Source organism: Maylandia zebra, linkage group LG20 (assembly GCF_041146795.1).
Source record: "Maylandia zebra isolate NMK-2024a linkage group LG20, Mzebra_GT3a, whole genome shotgun sequence".
NCBI lineage: Eukaryota > Metazoa > Chordata > Actinopteri > Cichliformes > Cichlidae > Maylandia > Maylandia zebra.
In genome coordinates, this window is record NC_135186.1 from 20,971,017 (window position 1) to 20,988,540 (window position 17,524).

Sequence of the window (17,524 nt, forward strand, 5' to 3'; positions counted from 1 at the left end):
AGATAACAGTGGATGATATATATCCTTAAATTTAGTTACAGCACTTTCAGAAAGACATCTACTGTGATAAAGTCTACTCTCCACTGCTGTGTAATCAATTATTGTAAATGTAAATGTTATCAGGAAATGATCAGACAGGAGAGGGTTTTCAGGAAACACTGTTAAATTTTCAGTTTCTATGCCATATGTTAACACAAGATCTAGAGTGTGATTAAAGTGGTGGGTGGGTTCTTTTACATTTTGACAGAAGCCAATTGAGTCTAATAACAGATTGAATGCTGTGTTGAGGCTGTCACTTTTAGCATCTACGTGAATGTTAAAATCACCCACAGTAATTATTTTATCTGAGCTGAGCACTAAATCAGATAAAAACTAAGGCCTGATTAAGGCCCAGGTACATGATAGATAACAACAAAGAATTCTGGTTTTTTGTGTTATTGGGGTAGGGTTCAGGCTTAATGGGTCTTTGGTTGATTATTATCCAGAGTGGAAGACTGCTGTCAGACCACCTCCCCAGCTTTTGCTTTAAAGATACTAACAGTTAGTTTAACTTGAGGGTGTTGATTCATTTAAACTAACATAGTTATCATGCTGTAACAGGTTTCTGTAAGGCAGAGAAAATTAATTTGTAGATCACTTATGAACTAACAATGATTTAGAGGAGAGAGACCTAATGTTTAATATTCCAAATTTCAAAGTTTTACTCTTGGTGCACTGTGGAGACTATTGTTCTTTCTTTATGAATTTTTAAAAAATGTATTTAAATCGTTTTTTGCTGATTTTTTGTTTGTTTTATTTTTATTTTTTGTTCATTTGAGAGCAGACAGTCTGTAAGGGGACGTAAGTGTTTTGGGAGATAATAGGAGGAGAGAAGCTGCTTCCGTGTGAGACTGCAACTCTCTAAATGTTAAGGGTGTCATGGAAATTTCCCAACAGCTTGATGGTAAAGCAGCAGAGCTAAATTGTGGTTAATTTTGACCGTGTCCAGCCCTAAATATAGGTCTGAAAGAACACTGAACAGTGAAGCAACAAAAAAGAGGACTAGTTGCATAGCTGGTGACTGCAATGTGATTTTAGACAGCAAATTGAACAAATTAAACAGTGATGAGAAACAGAAGTAAATGTTCTTTGAAAAATATCCAACTGCATTCATGTAGTGTAATGAGACTGCTAACCAAAATAAAATCTGTCTTTATTGTGCTTCAGTCATTGTTTTACCCTGACTACATTCTTGTCTTATCATCCTTTAAAAACACAGATTGAATATTTTCTCTCATATTGTCAGAGGCATTATCTCTAACTCTGTCTCCCACCCACTCTTCTCCACAGACTGTTCATATTCTTCTTCACATTTCCATCTCCCTCTCTTCCACCCATACAATCACTCAACTCCCACTATCTGAACGTACATGCATGGTGTGTCTGCCTTCATTTAGTGGCTTTCAGGCTGTCATCCAGCTTTTAAAGAAAGAGCCTTTGAAGCTTCAGAGCAGCTCTTCCCTGCCATGTTAGCATTAGCACTGGCTAAATTGGGATAGTGGTGGAGGTTGACTTCTTGCTTCTGGAGGGAGAGTGGGAGTCTGGAAGCTGATCAGACAGCCTGACACTTGGGGGCGGAGAAGATGCCACCTCCAGCTACCAGGACACTGAGTGGAGATAGTGGTGCATATGGCAGCAAGCTCTTTAGTCACAATCACAGTGACTCATTCACACGCAGCGGGGTGCAGTCGCCTTCTGTTCTTTACATTCATTTAATTTATTCTGTAGTCTTCCATTTGTTTTCATTTCCTATGAACTATTTTAAGCCTTAATTTTTAAAATATATTTATATATATTTTTTTATACATTTCACATTCTGCATAATTTCGGGGGGAGAATTTATGCACAAAAAAAGACTAATCACGATTTTTCCCCTTTTCGTAAAACATTAAAATATCCAATGAATACAGTTAAATGCAGTTTATGTTTTATGATGTCAAATCCGTTGTCCTTTTCTCACGTCGTTTGGGCGAGGATGACGGGCGTTGCCTCTGGGGGACGCCCTAGTATTTGTTTCCATATTTTGGGTTGGCATTTCTTTCTGCGCGACCTGCCACCTGCCAGCGGACGGGGCATGCCAAAGAAGCTAGTCCAATTACTACGTCTCAATACCCTCAACATTGGTACATTAATCGGACGAAGCCGCAAACTATTCAACACTCTCAAGAACCACCACATCGACATCGATGGCAAAGGGCCTTGAAGAAAGAAAAGAGCTCTTCTACAACGGCAATCAGGCTCAGAACGGAGTGCTCATAGCGGAACAGTGTGGTTGAAGTAACCCGCATGTCGATCGTCTTATGTCACTCAAGACTGACACTTAGTCCACCATCCTCCTGCTATGCACCACAGACCAACTGCCCCGACGGTGAGAAGGAAGCATTCTGGCTCAACCTTGATGACCACCTACAGTCAATTGGCCCTGAAGAACATCTGGCAATAGGCGGTGGCCTAAATGGACACGTCAGCCAGGAGAGAGACAGATATGTGCGATTCCGTGGCGGCCAAGGATTTGGAACCCGAAACGATGTTCTGAACTGCACAGAGGCACACGATCTCGCCGTGGCCAACACTTTCTTCAGAAAAAGGCCAGCGCATCTCATTACGTATTCTACACCCAAATCGACGACTGGCTAATCCGAAGAGCCCACCTGAACCTGGTCACCAACATGAAGGTCATCCCGTCAACCTCAGCCCTCTGCATTGGCTACTCATTATGGACCTACGACTCAACCTTGGCCAGCAACGACAACCACCAATCACTTCAGTAGAGAAGATTAAATGGTGGCGCCTTCACGAGTGCAAAAGCCAGCTAGAGGACGCACTTGGGCACTTCAGCATAGATCCCAACGGACCAGTAGACACCATCTGTGATAACATCGCTAGTCAGATACACGGCGCGGCAGGGAAATGCGGATGCTGCGATGGTGTCTGGGACCATGTCATTAACATCGACATCCGAAAGCGGCCGGGCATTGCGCCAATCATGGAGAAGATGCAAGGAGTGCGACTGCGATGGTATGGGCACGTGGTCAGAAGTGACAAAAACACGGTGGCAAGAACAGCACTGCGACTCAGCCCCCAAGGCTGGCGGCCAAGGGGCAGACCAAAAAGGCAATGGATGGACCGAATTAAAGATGACGTGACGAAGATCAGCGCCAACATGAACGAAACCTTGATCTTGCTGAATGGAGGCGCCTCTGCAGAGCGGGATTAACGCTAGGAAGAAGAAGTTTTCTTCAATCAGTGATGAATAGTAAGATGTTTTAGCTTTACAGAGGGCTTTCTTATAAAGCAGCAAACTATTTCTCCAGGCTAAATGATGATCTTCTAAATTTGTGACACGCCATTTCCTCTCCAGCTTACGAGTCATCTGCTTTAGGCTAAGTGTTTGAAAATTATACGAGGGAGTCAAGTACTTCTGATTTGCTCTTTTTCACCGGAGCTACAGTATCCAGAGTCGTACGGAGTGAGGAGGTAAAATTATTAACAAGATGAACGACCTCTGTTGGAGTAGCGTTCAGGTAGCTGCTCTGCTCTGTGTTGGTACAAGATGATGATGAAGATGATAGCAGTGGGTGAATTATTCTTAGAGCAGCAGTAATGTCACTTTTAAAAACACAAGCAGTCCTCTAAATATGTGTATGTGTTTCTTCACTTTAACAGCTTGACCCAGTCCTGAAGGAGCGCTGCTTTATCAGGTTTAGTAGTGGGTACAAAGGGCATCATCATTAGATTAGTCTGTGATCACTCTCCCCAAATAATTATCCTGCTGTCCAGGCTCCTGCAGCATCCAGACTTAATTGATTTAATGGAGTGTGCTTTCTCTCGCTCTCTCTCCCTGTCTGTCTCACTTCTCTTTTTTCTGCTTCAAGAGTTCATTTCCTCCCATCAGAGTTTAAGATTTAATTACAGAGTCATTGAGCTTATAAAGCCCTGCTTTCCAAAACGAAAGCTTTAGACTTAGTTTTCCTTGTACTATCACAGTCTCATCCATTGGGTTTTTTATTCTCGGCTGCATAAAAGTACACGTGAACGTGTCAAGGACACATGTTACTCCTGTCCTTTGCTCTCTCGCTCTCTGTTCCCTGGGTTTTGTCAGTCTCCCAGTGTGTGTTTGTGTGTGTTCACCGCACTTCCTGTTTTACTTTGATAGTCTCCTGTTGGTGTGCATCTTGTTCTGTTTGATTATTTGCCAGCCTTGTTTCCAAGGTGTTTCATCTTTGCCCTGTTTCCCTTTCGTATTTAGTGTCTGCGTCTTCCTCTGTTCGGCGTCATGTTCTCCCTCGTTCCTCACTGTGTATTCTGCCTATATCCTAGTTTCTAGTTTCCCCCAATATGCATTCATCCGACAATAAAGCTGTATAATCTGCCTTCTGATGTTCCCTAAAGAACACCATCTGTTCTTTAATCACTTTTTCACACAGGGCCATGTAGGTTTGGATTTCCCGCCATAATAATAAACATGTTTGTTAAGAAACTGCATTTTGTGTTGACTTGTGTTGTCTAATATTTTAATTTGTTTGATGATGAAAATAGAAAATTGATACTCATCAGTACTCTTGCTGCAGCAAGATCAACTGAAGGCTTTTCAAGGAGTTCCAGACATGCAGAATGCATCTGTCTGCACAAGCGCACCTCCTTCTTGTCAATGAACAATGTGCAGTAATAGCATATTTTAAAAAAAGTGGTTTATAAAAGCACTTGTACTGATAAAGACAGGGAATCATCAAATTTGTGGTTTAAGGACTGAATATGTGCAAGGTGAAGAAAATTATTTAAATCTTTTTTTTTCTCACTTGTGCTATTCTTTCACTTATTTAATGATGACTTGTACATCCCCTTGACATTTCCAAGTTTTATTTGAATAAGTACACATTCAGTAACCTTTGGATTGGCCTGTTTGTGTGAAAGGCCCTCACAAAAGCCCACAGTCTTTCAGCCTGCTGTCAGATGCGACTGTCTTTCTCATATTGATTTGGCTTTTTTAAAGATTTGGACACGACCAGCAGAAACAGACGATGTGCTGTAGCATCACCATCCATGAATATCATATAGCTGTAAACTAATGTTCAGCCTTACTGCTGGTTAATGAGCCATTAAGAGACAATCAGCGCCATTTGCCCACCTCTCGGCATCAAAGGTGAATCATAAGCACACTGCTGCTAGGCAGTTTGCACTCAGTGCTATGACTAACTCAGCTTTTAATGGACATGATGTCAGTGGTTCTCTCGAAACTATACTCCACACAGACTATCATTTCACCAGCTGGTGTAATTAAATGTACAGCATAAGCAAAAACAAGCCTACACATACTGAACAGGCACTCGATTAGCTTGATGAGATAATGAGGCCACAGTGCGAATGTGGAAATCGTAGAGACAGGTTTGGGCATATTCAGCCCTGCAGGGCACATGCTTGCTAACATAGCATGCTAATTGGCTGGAGCAACAGAATACACAGAGCTAAATGCAGCCCAAGGGAATAAACTGAGACAAGCTCGGCAGAGTTGGACATAAAAAGAGGGAGCAGTAACCTCTGTGCCAATCCCTTTATCACTAAGGACAAAATGGCTGCTAGTAGGCACTTCTTAATTTGAGAATTAATGGGCCACTACTTTTTCAACTACTTGAAACACTTTGCAGCCCCATTGTGGTTACTTGCCTTCTCCCCTAACCAGATTTCACAGTGAGACCTTTGCATACATTCCAGTAAATGCATGTGTAATTGGATTAAACACTCCAGCGTCCTTGCTGCTGGTCAGACAAGAAGGTGCCCGAGGAAATCAGGTTGAACACCTCATCATATCACCATATCCCTGACATGCGAGACAAATTTGAGATTAAAATATAGGTTGTAAGGTCTTTGTAAAAGTCGTGTCTAGTGAATTGTGTTTTCTTCTGACTGTGATGACTTCCTCGCTTTGTTTTAACAATATGGTTAATCAGCCTCACTGCAGCTGTGGAAATGAAAAAGCTAATAAAATAGCTTCAAACTAACTTTATCTCTAGATAAGATTGCTAACCAATCTTAGTCAGCTACTGCTGCTAATTACTTTAACATTAGCCCCTGTTTGATGTTGTGTCTAATTTGTTAATAGTGAGCTAAAGTGATTACTAAAGTATAAAACCACAACAAGGAGTAGTTAAATTTCAGTTCCACTCTTATTCCAAATATGACACTTTTCTGAATGTTGACATGAGTCATATAAAGGCTGGTATATGGGACCTCTGGAGAAAGCAAAAACAAACCAGTCAACCAACCATGTCCCCCTGCCTGCCAGTGCTTATCTTTCGGTTTCAGTTCCTTTAGTTGTTTTTATAAAGCATCATTTCACACCAACAATTATCTCAAGGTGGTTTATACTAAAAGGTACAGGCCCTGCGTTAGAAGGACAACAGTGATCAGAAAAGGCCTTGTGAGCAAGGTGTTGGTGACAGTGGGGAGGAAGAACTACCTTTTTAAAACAGGAGAAACATAAGAAGGAAAGGAAGTTTCACAGCAGCATAATTAAGGTATGATTTAGGTTCACAGTTATTTCAATTTTCAGTTTCAAATTTTCACTTTGTGTCAGCTCAGAGACATATTAAATTTTACTTAGAAATCCTAAACAAGAAGGACAAAAGGACTTGAATTACTCTCGAGCAGAGAAAAAGAAGTAAAAACAGTATAAGTGCTTGTAGATTGTCCGAGCACTGCTTTTTTCTCTTACTAAATCATAATTTTTTTTTCAGACCTTTTATTAACCTCATGACATTTCCACTGAGGCCAAGGAAAAGAGACTGGGAATAGAAAAAGGGAAGTATTTTTTTTTTTATTATCATTTGACCTTACCCTGGTATGCTAGTGAATGAGTCAACAGACAATGGCTAAAGCAAATGGAAAGTGGTCCTTATCATCAGCATCAACTCTCAAAAAGAAACAATTCTCAATTACAAAGAAAACAAATACAAAACAAAAATCATCACTGAAGTAAACAAAACGTCAGCGTTATCAAACTAGCTGTCATGGTCTGTGTGAGTCATGGTAACTTTCCACTGCACCGGCTCTCTTCCTCTGGGTGGAGCCCTCTTTGCTCCTCCCTGGGTTTCCACCTGATGGCAATTACACCGGCAGTATTTATGACCAACGCTCACAACTAGTCTTTGCCAGATTATCTGCTAACCTATGTTAGTTCACGGCCTCACGTTGCGCTTGTTGATCATAATGTATATGCTTAACCTTGTTCTCCTGTCTCGTAGTCAGTACCTGGAACTCACCACTCAAGCTTCGCTGTACTTGCACTTCTGTATTCTTCTTGCTGCGGTTTATGAGCCCCAGCAGATGCCAGTGTTCTGCAGTGTTCCAACCTCTCTGGAACTGCAGTCTTTTTCCGGCGACCCAGGGGGCTGCAGCCACCTGTTCACTCATAAAAAGGTATTTCTGCTGGGAGACCATAGACAAAGATGTCAAAGAGTATGTGGCTGCTTGTCCTGTCTGTTCCCACAATAAGTCAAACACACAACGCCCTGCCGGTGTATTACAGCCTCTCACCATACCCCATTGCCCATCGTCACACATCTCTTTGACTTTTGTCACTGGCTTGCCCGTTCCCTCTGATAAGACCACCATATTCACCGTAATTGATAGGGTTCTCCAAAGCAGCACATTTTATCGCTATGGACAAACACCCCACAGCCACTGAGACAGCCACCTGGATGAACCTGGATGAGACCGTTACCTGCCAGCTTCTTCTGCAGCACTTCCTAACCAAACCATCACTGCCTGCTCAGCCTCTGAGGGCTCCTTGTCTCTTGTGAGCACAGACCAGTGGCAAATATAGCCAGCCTGTGACTGGATAAATCTGGAATGTCAAGTAAGTATCCTGGCTCTGTTCACTCCTCTCACTTATGGAAAGAGTCTTCCAAAAACTTCTGGAAAAATTTCTGCAGACTAACCTTCTCTCTCGTTCTCCAGAACATGCCTTCCTGTGCTCCCTCATATCCACTTGCTGTCTTACTGACTGTGTAAATAAAGACCAGTTAACATTATTCTACTCTCCCTGCTGTTCTTGTTTTATTCTAGCACTTGAGTCCACTTGCCTCCTGTTTAGCAGGATAAAAATATAAATTGATTATCATCAGGTTGTTCTTCTGTTGATCCAAATCCCTGCAGTGAGTACTAACAGGACTAGAACAAGCACATATATCCTTTCCAACTATTTTCATGTGCTCCCTTTAAATTAAATTATTTTAAAACTAGAATTGAATTGAAAATCCTTTTTTTCACATACAAGGTCATGACCACATCCGTGCATCCATCAATCGAAAGTTTGGTACACAACAGCCAGGAAGATCTCAGTATTCAGACGTCATCATTAATTCGTTATGTATGCTGTTAGAGTGCCTGGGTCGTCGACCCAGTGTTTTGTGTTTTTTGGTTCTTTGATTTTGTTATTTCATTATATTTTAGCTTTGCTTTATGGGTTATAGGATTATTCTTAGTTTAGGTTCTCTGGGTGGGTTTTGTTAGAGTTTTAGTGTTCTGGTTTTCTGTCTGTGATCCATAGTTGCTGTCTCCCCTGTCTGCTGTATCCCCATGTCCAGTCAGTGTCTGTCTGCCCTGGTCCCACGTCTCTGTTCCCTTTGTTGTAGTGCCTGCCTGTGAGTCTGTGTCCGTAAGTTCAGTCTGTGTTATGTTTCCTGTTTTACTTTGAAAGTCCGTGTCTCATGTAAATGCGTCCGGTTTTGTTTCCTTTGTCTCGTTAGGCCTGATTTGCCCCAGCTGTGTTTCCCTCCTGTTGCCCATTCCCTGATTGCTCCCTCTGTGTATTTAAGTCCTGCATTTCCCTGTGTCCGTGTTGCGATCTACCGTCTACTATGCTGTGTGTTCTGCCTGTCAGCCTGTTTAGCTTTGTAGTTTTCAGTTTAGTTTTTGGTTTACAATAAATCTACGTTTGAGTTTACCTTCCATCTCTGTGAGTCTGCACTTTGGGTCCTCCTTATCACCACTCCTGCCTGTACACAGCCCTCACATGACACATGCATATTTCACCGTTTAACAAATGAGTCTATGTAGCTAGCATACACCTTCTATGAGGTGAGCAGGATATATTAAAATAATCCAGCAACTTCTCCCACCCTCTTTGAAGTGATTCACACTAGAAACTGAATACTATTGCTTTATTAGACCCACAAAGGAGGTGGGTGAACTTGAACCTGAACTTGAGACTGCAATTTAAATATTTCTATTTTGGTTACGTTTGCTTAGCTAACATACCCATATCCTTTCAAGTTCAAGTTGTATTATTGTAATATGCAGGTAACAATGGCTCTTCACTACTAGCAATTAAATGATTCGACTCAGAGCATGCAGAGACGCAAATATAATGAGGGTCCATACTAGCTGATTATATTTGCACCTAGATCTAAATCTAACACTACTTATGGCTATATGGGTAACAATTAACCAATCCTTCTAACTCATCTCTGTCTGAATTACTGTTTGATGTTGTGTTATGTCTATAGTACTCTTACTAATTATTAAATAATTTAATAGGATGAGTTCTTTCATTTTTATTGAATGAAGGTATCCTCAGTTATGCACATACTGTATATGCAAGACATTAGGATATTTCTGACTTGGCATGATGTGAAACTGTTTGAACAGGGTTTTTAGATGGCAGACCTTAAGAACAACTGTAACAATAACAGAATGGTCATGCCTACATTTTATTATTTAAAAAAAGTTCCCATTTTTTTGTGGTTCCGAATATCCTGCTGTGGTAAAAGCTGGGAAATTGGGTGCCTGCAGGTGTAATTACATGCTCTGGCAAGCAGATACAGGAAATGGGAAATTACCTAGCATTTGCCTCTTTCAGAGAATTTGTCATTTTTCTCAGAACATTCAGCGGGGATCTGAAGTTGGAGTCCACTGGAAAAACTACATTTTAAAAAATGAAAAAAAAAGGTGTTCAAGGCTCTATTCATACCAGGTCAAATGTATTTCTGAATAAATCTAAACTCAAGACCTGACCATGGAGCTTTAACAGATTATTCAGCAGCAGAGATTGGCAGCAGCACACACACTTTGTTAGGTTCCTCAAACACTTTTCTTTATGCCTCATAAAGAAATAAGAGTAAGAGGAAAAACTTAAGAATATTTATATGGCAAACTTGAGACAATCAAGGAACTACAACTGTGTCACCCAAAAATTATGAGTGGGTGAGTCATGCTTTGTGATCTTTGGCTGTTGTCTTATTTAATAGCAAAATCTGCATCAATAAAGCCAATCAGTTTGTGGCATAATCCTACCTCCTCATAAATTGAAGAATCAATTAAAAACAGCTCATAATCAAAGCTAATATTCTGCAATTTTAACTCAGGATGGGGTGCCTGCTTGTTTACACTCTGGTTTGATTTGAACTCTACTCCTTCATCTTTTCTGTGCCTTGAGGCCATTATTGTGTTCCTGTGTTATTCTTTCTATTCCTTTCATTTTCAAAAAAACCCTCCCAAATAACTCTGGTGGGTAACTGGTGTAAGTCCTTTAAGTTCTTTTTTTTTTTTTTTAAACTTAGTTGGTTGTGTGTGATTTCCACAAAATTCAGTTTGCACTGTATTGTTTTTTGAGAAAGGTGTGGTTTATTTTTGGGTGGAGCAAAATCTCAGTGTGGAAAAAAAAAAAATCCAATCAACTCAAATGAAATGAAATGAAATAATACAGTAACCACCCAAGTATGAGTACAAGTACAATAACCTCAGTTTGATCTGAATTAAGAAGCAGAAAGTTAGCGGCCATTCCTGCAGTTTAACTAATTGGTGTGTGTTATCTGGCTTCATGGACAGATAGAGCTGGGTGTCATCAGCATAGCAGTGAAAATGTATGCTTTGTCTTCTGATAGTACTGCCTAAGGGAAGCATGTATAATGTAAACAGAATTGGTCCTAGCACTGAACCCTGTGGAACACCATAATTAACTTCAGCGTGTGAAGAAGACTCTCCATTTACATGAACAAATTGGAGTCTATTAAATTTGCACTGCAGTGCAGTACCTGTAATACCTACAACGTGCTCTAATCGCTCTAATAGGATATTATGGTCGACAGTATCGAATGCTGCACTGAGGTCTAGCAGGACAAGCACAGAGATGAGTCCACTGTCAGAGGCCATAAGAAGATCATTTGTAACCTTCACTAAAGCTGTTTCTGTGCTGTGATGAGCTCTGAAACCTGACTGAAACTCTTCAAATAAACCATTCCTCTGCAGATGATCTGTTAGCTGTTTGACAACTACTCTTTCAAGGATGTTTGATATGAAAGGAAGGTTGGAGATTGGCCTATAATTAGCTAAGACTGCTGGGTCTAGAAATGCTTTTTAAGTAAAGGTTTAACTACAGCTAGCTTGAAGACCTGTGGTACATAGCTGATTATTAGAGATAGGTTGATCATATTTACGACTGAACCATTAATTAATGGCAGGACTTCTTTGAGCAGTCTTGTAGGAATGGGGTCTAAAAGACACGTTGATGGTTTGGAGGAAGTAATTAAGAGTTATCTGCTTTAGGCTACGTGTTTGAGAAGGGATTCAAGTACTTCCTAATTTGAGGCCTTAATTTTCACAGAAGCTACAGTATCCAGAGTCAAGAGAGTAAAGAGGTAAAATTATTACTGCAACAGGTGTAGGCTGGGAGGACTCCCATGATGCATTGGGTGTTTCTTCTTCACTCACTATGTGTTAACAGACCTCTCTGCACTGAATCATACCTGTTATTAATCTCAGTCTCTCTTCCACAGCATGTCTTTATCCTGTCTTCCTTCTCTCACCCCAACCGGTCGCAGCAGATGGCCACCCCCTCCCTGAGCCTGGTTCTATCGGAGGTTTCTTCCTGTTAAAAGGGAGTTTTTCCTTCCCACTGTCACCAAAGTGCTTGCTCATAGGGGGGTCACATGATTGTTGGGCTTTTCTCTGTATGTATTATTGTAGGGTCTACCTTACAATATAAAGCACCTTGAGGTGACTGTTGTTGTGATTTGGCGCTGTATAACTAAAGTTGAATTGAATTGAATTAAACATCCATTACTAATGCTACCTTTTTGACAGAAGGCCAGCGTTCTCTCGCAAAAGTAAGAAATAACGTACTGCCTTACTAATAATTCGTTTTTGAGTAATGACCCCAAAATTGATCACAGCAGAGGGGAAATACCTCCAACATGCAGAAACATTTGACCACAGCATGTAATTAATTTGCACAAATGTAATGTCTTTGATAGGCTACTTAGTGATAGTGATGGCTTTCGAAGCAGAACCAGTGAGAACCCAATGAGAATCGAGAAGGAATCGAATCAAAAAGTGATATCAATAATGGAATTGGAAATGCTAAATTGTTGCCAGTTCCCATCCCTAGTAATGAAATAATCCGCTTCTGTGGTAGCAGAGTTTAGGTAGCTGCTCTGTACTGCTTTAGCACATGGCAGTGAAGAGAGTGAAAGTAAAGGAATTATATCTTTAAATTTAGTCACAGCATTTTCAGAAAGAAATTTACTGTAATGATATTGTATTCCCACTGCTGTGTAATACATGCTCGTGAATTTAAAAATAGGGTTTTCGGGGAGTACTGTTACATGTTCAGTTTCTCTGGATCAGAATAAGATCCTGTGTGATTAAAGTGGTGGGTGGGCTCATTTACAGTTTGAGTAAAGCCCGTTGCATTCACTCTCTAATAATAGAGTGAATGCAATGTTGAGGCTGTCAATTTTAGCATTTTCATTAATGCCAAAATCACTGGCAATAATTACTTTAACTGAACTGATTATGAAAACCGTAAGATATCAGATAGAAAGTCTGAGTAAATCCACACCCCTCCTTGGTCTGTGCTTCGATTGATCAGAGCTATCTCAGACAGTAAACTGGCTGCTTTGAACACAAGTCAGTGTCTTTTGGAGTTTGCTGGTGCATTTAAAAAAAAAAAAGAATATTCTAAGAATGTGTGTGTAAAAGTGTTGTTTTTGCCACTCTGATCTATTTATTTGTCTATATTTATGTACATTTATCTAATAGTTTTTTTTAAGTCTAAACATGTCCTCCATCAATTGCATTCAAACCTCTTGGAGTACATATTGAAAATATTCCTTAATAGACACCAAGTACAAACATACAAACAATATTTGGAATTAGCTCCAGATTATTTTCTGGATACAATAAATGGTAAACAGCCCATAATGCCATGAAACTCTCACCTAAACATTTGAAAATAAAGGCACATATAAAAATCTTTATCTTGCAATGTTTTTTTTGTAAACAGTTGATACAACAACATTAAGACGTACATTAAATGAGCAAAGAAAAAAATGTCACAAACAGAGTCACTCTCTTGACCTAACTGTATTTGTCTGATCAGGAGACAAAGTGAAATAAAAAGCAGCATTTACGTACGTTTGCACCACCACAAACGATCATCTCTGATTTTCTTTTCCTCATAAAGAGTGCAGGTAGACTGCTGACGTGGCAGCAGGCTTTCAACCATCAAAACTCAAAACACCATTAGGCAGAACAGAGACATGTTTTTGCAACAAAGCTGCTTGATTACGCCTCTTGCACTTTCCATTTCCTGTAATGGAATGATTACTTTCACCATGCCCTGCTTGTTTATCTGCCCACAAACCCGAAAATAACAATAATGGGAGTAATTGTGCACACTCACCTATTACTGCCTACTCTTCCGGCACCCCCCGTGTGCGGCAGCCTGTTACAGCAGCTCTGCTCATTCTGAGTTTCTTTCTTTCTTATCTTTTTTCTCGTAATTTTTTTTATAACTAACGTATTAGTAATTAGACTCTGCAACCATGTTCTACCGTTTTGTGCTAGTCCTGGTCGTTTTTCTCAGTTTATTTCTACTTTTTTCACCCGTGTCTGGGGACCCAGAGCAGAGATCCTTTGTTTACAGTAAGGATCAGCTGTTAGCGCTGAGTCCTGCAGCGGTACTGCCGGCGGACAGACCCGATATTCCCAGCGAGCTGAGGAGGAAAAGACGGGGGTGTCGTGCTGGGAAGGAGCGCCGTCGCCCGAGAAGGAGACGTTATCGACCATCTCTTCCTTCTGTAATTATTGGAAACGTAAGATCTTTGCCCAATAAGATGGATGAGCTCATGTCGCTAACCTGGTCACAGAGGGAGTACCGGCAATGTAGCATCATGATGCTAACGGAGTCGTGGCTAACATCGCTAACTCGTGACACTACCGGGATTCCAGCTGCTGCGAGCGGACAGGACCAGAGACAGCGGTAAGAGGAAAGGAGGGGGACTGGCAGTTTTTGTGAACGACAGATGGTGTAACCCTGGGCACATCACTGTAAAAGAGCAACTCTGCAGCAGAGACATTGAGCTGTTAGCCGTTAGCATGCGTCCGTACTACCTGCCCCGGGAGTTCTCGCATGTTATCGCGATAACAGCGTATGTCCCCCCCTCGGCCAACGCGGATGCAGCCTGTGACTCTCTCCACTCTGTGGTCAGCAGACTGCAAACACAATCACCGAGAGCCCTTCTCATAATATCAGGGGACTTCAATCATGCCTCACTGGACTCCACACTGCCCACCTTCACCCAGTATGTGACCTGCCCAACCAGAGTCAATAAAACACTGGACTTACTGTATGCCAATGCAGAAGAGGCATACAGTTCATCACCTCTCCCTCCCCTGGGCAGATCTGATCACAACCTGGTGCACCTTGTCCCTGTGTATGAGCCCTTAGTGCGCAGGGAACCACCAGCCACCCGCACAGTACAGAGATGGTCAGAGGAGAGCGAGGAGGCTCTTAAGGATTGTTTTGAGTCGACTGTGTGGGAGGTGATTTGTGATGACCACGGTGAGGACATCGACAGCCTTACTACATGCATTACTGACTATATAAACTTCTGTGTGGATAACACTGTACCTACCAGGACTGTACGGTGTTTCTCCAACAACAAACCTTGGATTACCCCAGAAATTAAAACCATCCTCAAGCAGAAGAGGAGGGCCTTCAAATCCAGAGACAAAGAGGAGTTGAAAAGGGTGCAGAGAGAGCTGAGGGGACTGATAAGGAATGGGAAGGAGAGCTACAGGCAGAAGATGGAGAACCAGCTTCAACAAAACAACGTTGGTGAAGTCTGGAGAGGCCTCAGAACCATCTCGGGCCACAAACAGCAGAACTGTCTGCCTGGGAGGGATGTGAGATGGGCAAATGAACTGAATCATTTCTTCAACAGATTTGACTCAGCCATGAGGCAGTCTGCAACATCGGCTGCAGACTCACCCACCCCCACTGCTGCTGTTCCACCTCAGACACTTCACACCTCCTCTATTCACCCTGCTCACTCCCCCCCACCCCCAACAACAGCATCCAATACACACTCAACACAAGGCTCCAGCCTGTCTCTCTCAACCACCCAGGTTAGGAGGGAACTGAGGAGGATTAATGGCAAGAAGGCAGCGGGTCCAGATGGCATCAGCTCGAGGGTCGTCAGGTCCTGCGCGGACCAACTGTGTGGGGTGATGGAGCACCTCTTCAACCTGAGCCTGAGGTTGGGAAGAGTCCCACAGCTCTGGAAAACCTCCTGTGTTGTACCAGTGCCAAAGACTTCACGCCCCAAGGACCTCAACAGCTACAGGCCGGTGGCTCTGACATCCCACCTGATGAAGACCCTGGAGCGGTTGGTCCTGACTCAGCTTCGGCGCCTAATAAGCTCATCACTGGACCCACTTCAGTTTGCCTACCAGCCTGGCATTGGAGCGGATGATGCCGTCATTCACCTCCTACATTGTTCCCTCGCTCACCTGGAGACCGCTGGAAGCACTGTGAGAATCATGTTCTTTGATTTCTCCAGTGCCTTCAACACCATTCTTCCCTCGGTTCTAAAGGACAAGCTGGTGAACTCTGGAGTGGACCATCACCTCACTACCTGGATCCTGGACTACCTCACCGACCGACCACAGTATGTGAGGACTCAGGGCTGTGTGTCGGACAGGGTCGTCTGCAGTACGGGGGCCCCACAGGGAACGGTTCTGGCTCCGTTCCTCTTCACCATCTACACTGCAGACTTCTCCCACAATTCCACCCAGTGCTTCCTGCAGAAGTTCTCTGATGACTCTGCAATAGTCGGCCTCATCACTGATGGGGACGACAAGGAGTACAGAGGTCTGACCCAAGACTTTGTGGACTGGTGCCAGCTGAACTACTTCCAGATCAACGCCAGTAAAACCAAGGAACTGGTGGTAGACTTCCGCAGGCACAAGCATTCTCCACTGCAACCACTGAACATCCAAGGTATGGACATTGAGGCTGTGGACAGCTACAGGTACCTTGGTGTTCATCTGAACAATAGACTGGACTGGACTCATAACTCAGACGCCCTCTACAGGAAAGGGCAGAGCAGGCTGTACCTGCTGCGGAGACTCAGGTCGTTTGGAGTGGAGGGCCCACTCCTGAAGACCTTCTATGACTCTGTTGTGGCTTCTGCTATCTTTTATGGCGTGGTCTGCTGGGGCGGCAGCATCTCTGCTGGGGACAGGAAGAGACTGAACAGGGTGATCCGAAGGGCCAGCTCTGTTCTAGGATGCCCTCTGGACCCAGTGGAGGTGGTGAGTGACAGGAGAACGGCGGTTAAGCTGTCATCCCTGATGGACAACATCTCCCACCCCATGCAGCAGACTGTGACAGCGCTGAGCAGCTCCTTCAGTGGGAGACTGCGGCACCCACGGTGTGGGACGGAGAGATTTCGCAGGTCTTTCCTCCCCACTGCTGTCAGACTCCATAATAAAGACTTTAACTGATCAAGCACACACATCCATACATATGCAATAATGCTAAGTGCAATAATCCTTTCTGTCATCGTTGTATTTTTACTCAGTTGTATATAGTATTTGTATTCTATTTTTATCTTATTGTATATTTATTTTATTTTATTCTATTCTGTACAGTTGTGTACTGTATTTATTCTTATTGTATTCTAATTTTTGCCTCATAACTTTTGCACTGTCCACTTCCTGCTGTGACAAAACAAATTTCCCACGTGTGGGACTAATAAAGGTTATCTTATCTTATCTTATCTAAAGGCGAACTGATGGAACACACAGCTTCGAGAGAGTCAAAGAGGTATGACTGATGACTGGGTAAATTTTGTTTTTCAATTTTGGAGGGCTAACACTTAAATAATTATTTGTTTGAAGCTGCCGTGTAAGATATCCAAATAAGCCTTACAGATGTGTGGTATATATTATAGTTTTTCCTAAAATGTAAAACAATCCAGCCTTCACAGTCATCTCACAACAGTTGATGTCCACTACAAACTGATGTTTGCTGTAATCTGAGGAGTTCCTGTCATGTTTGTGGGCCAACTGGGGTTTGTTTTCCTTTTACTTTCAACTGTGAAGAGAAGACTTCTCCCCCACCTGGGACAATCTGACCAGCTCTCTCTACTCCTCATCCCTGCAGACACACCCCTCAGGAATCAAACCCCTCCAAGCACCA

The 17,524-nt window shown here is 42.4% G+C and overlaps 1 long non-coding RNA gene across 1 annotated transcript; it reads left to right on the forward strand.

The window, feature by feature from the left end:
* The first annotated feature begins 7,204 nt into the window (after nt 1–7,204).
* Nucleotides 7,205–8,060, forward strand: LOC143414242 (uncharacterized). The gene is made up of 3 exons (XR_013094737.1): nt 7,205–7,455; nt 7,717–7,894; nt 7,996–8,060. It is a non-coding gene; the product is annotated as an uncharacterized LOC143414242 (long non-coding RNA).
* The last annotated feature ends 9,464 nt before the right edge of the window (nt 8,061–17,524 follow it).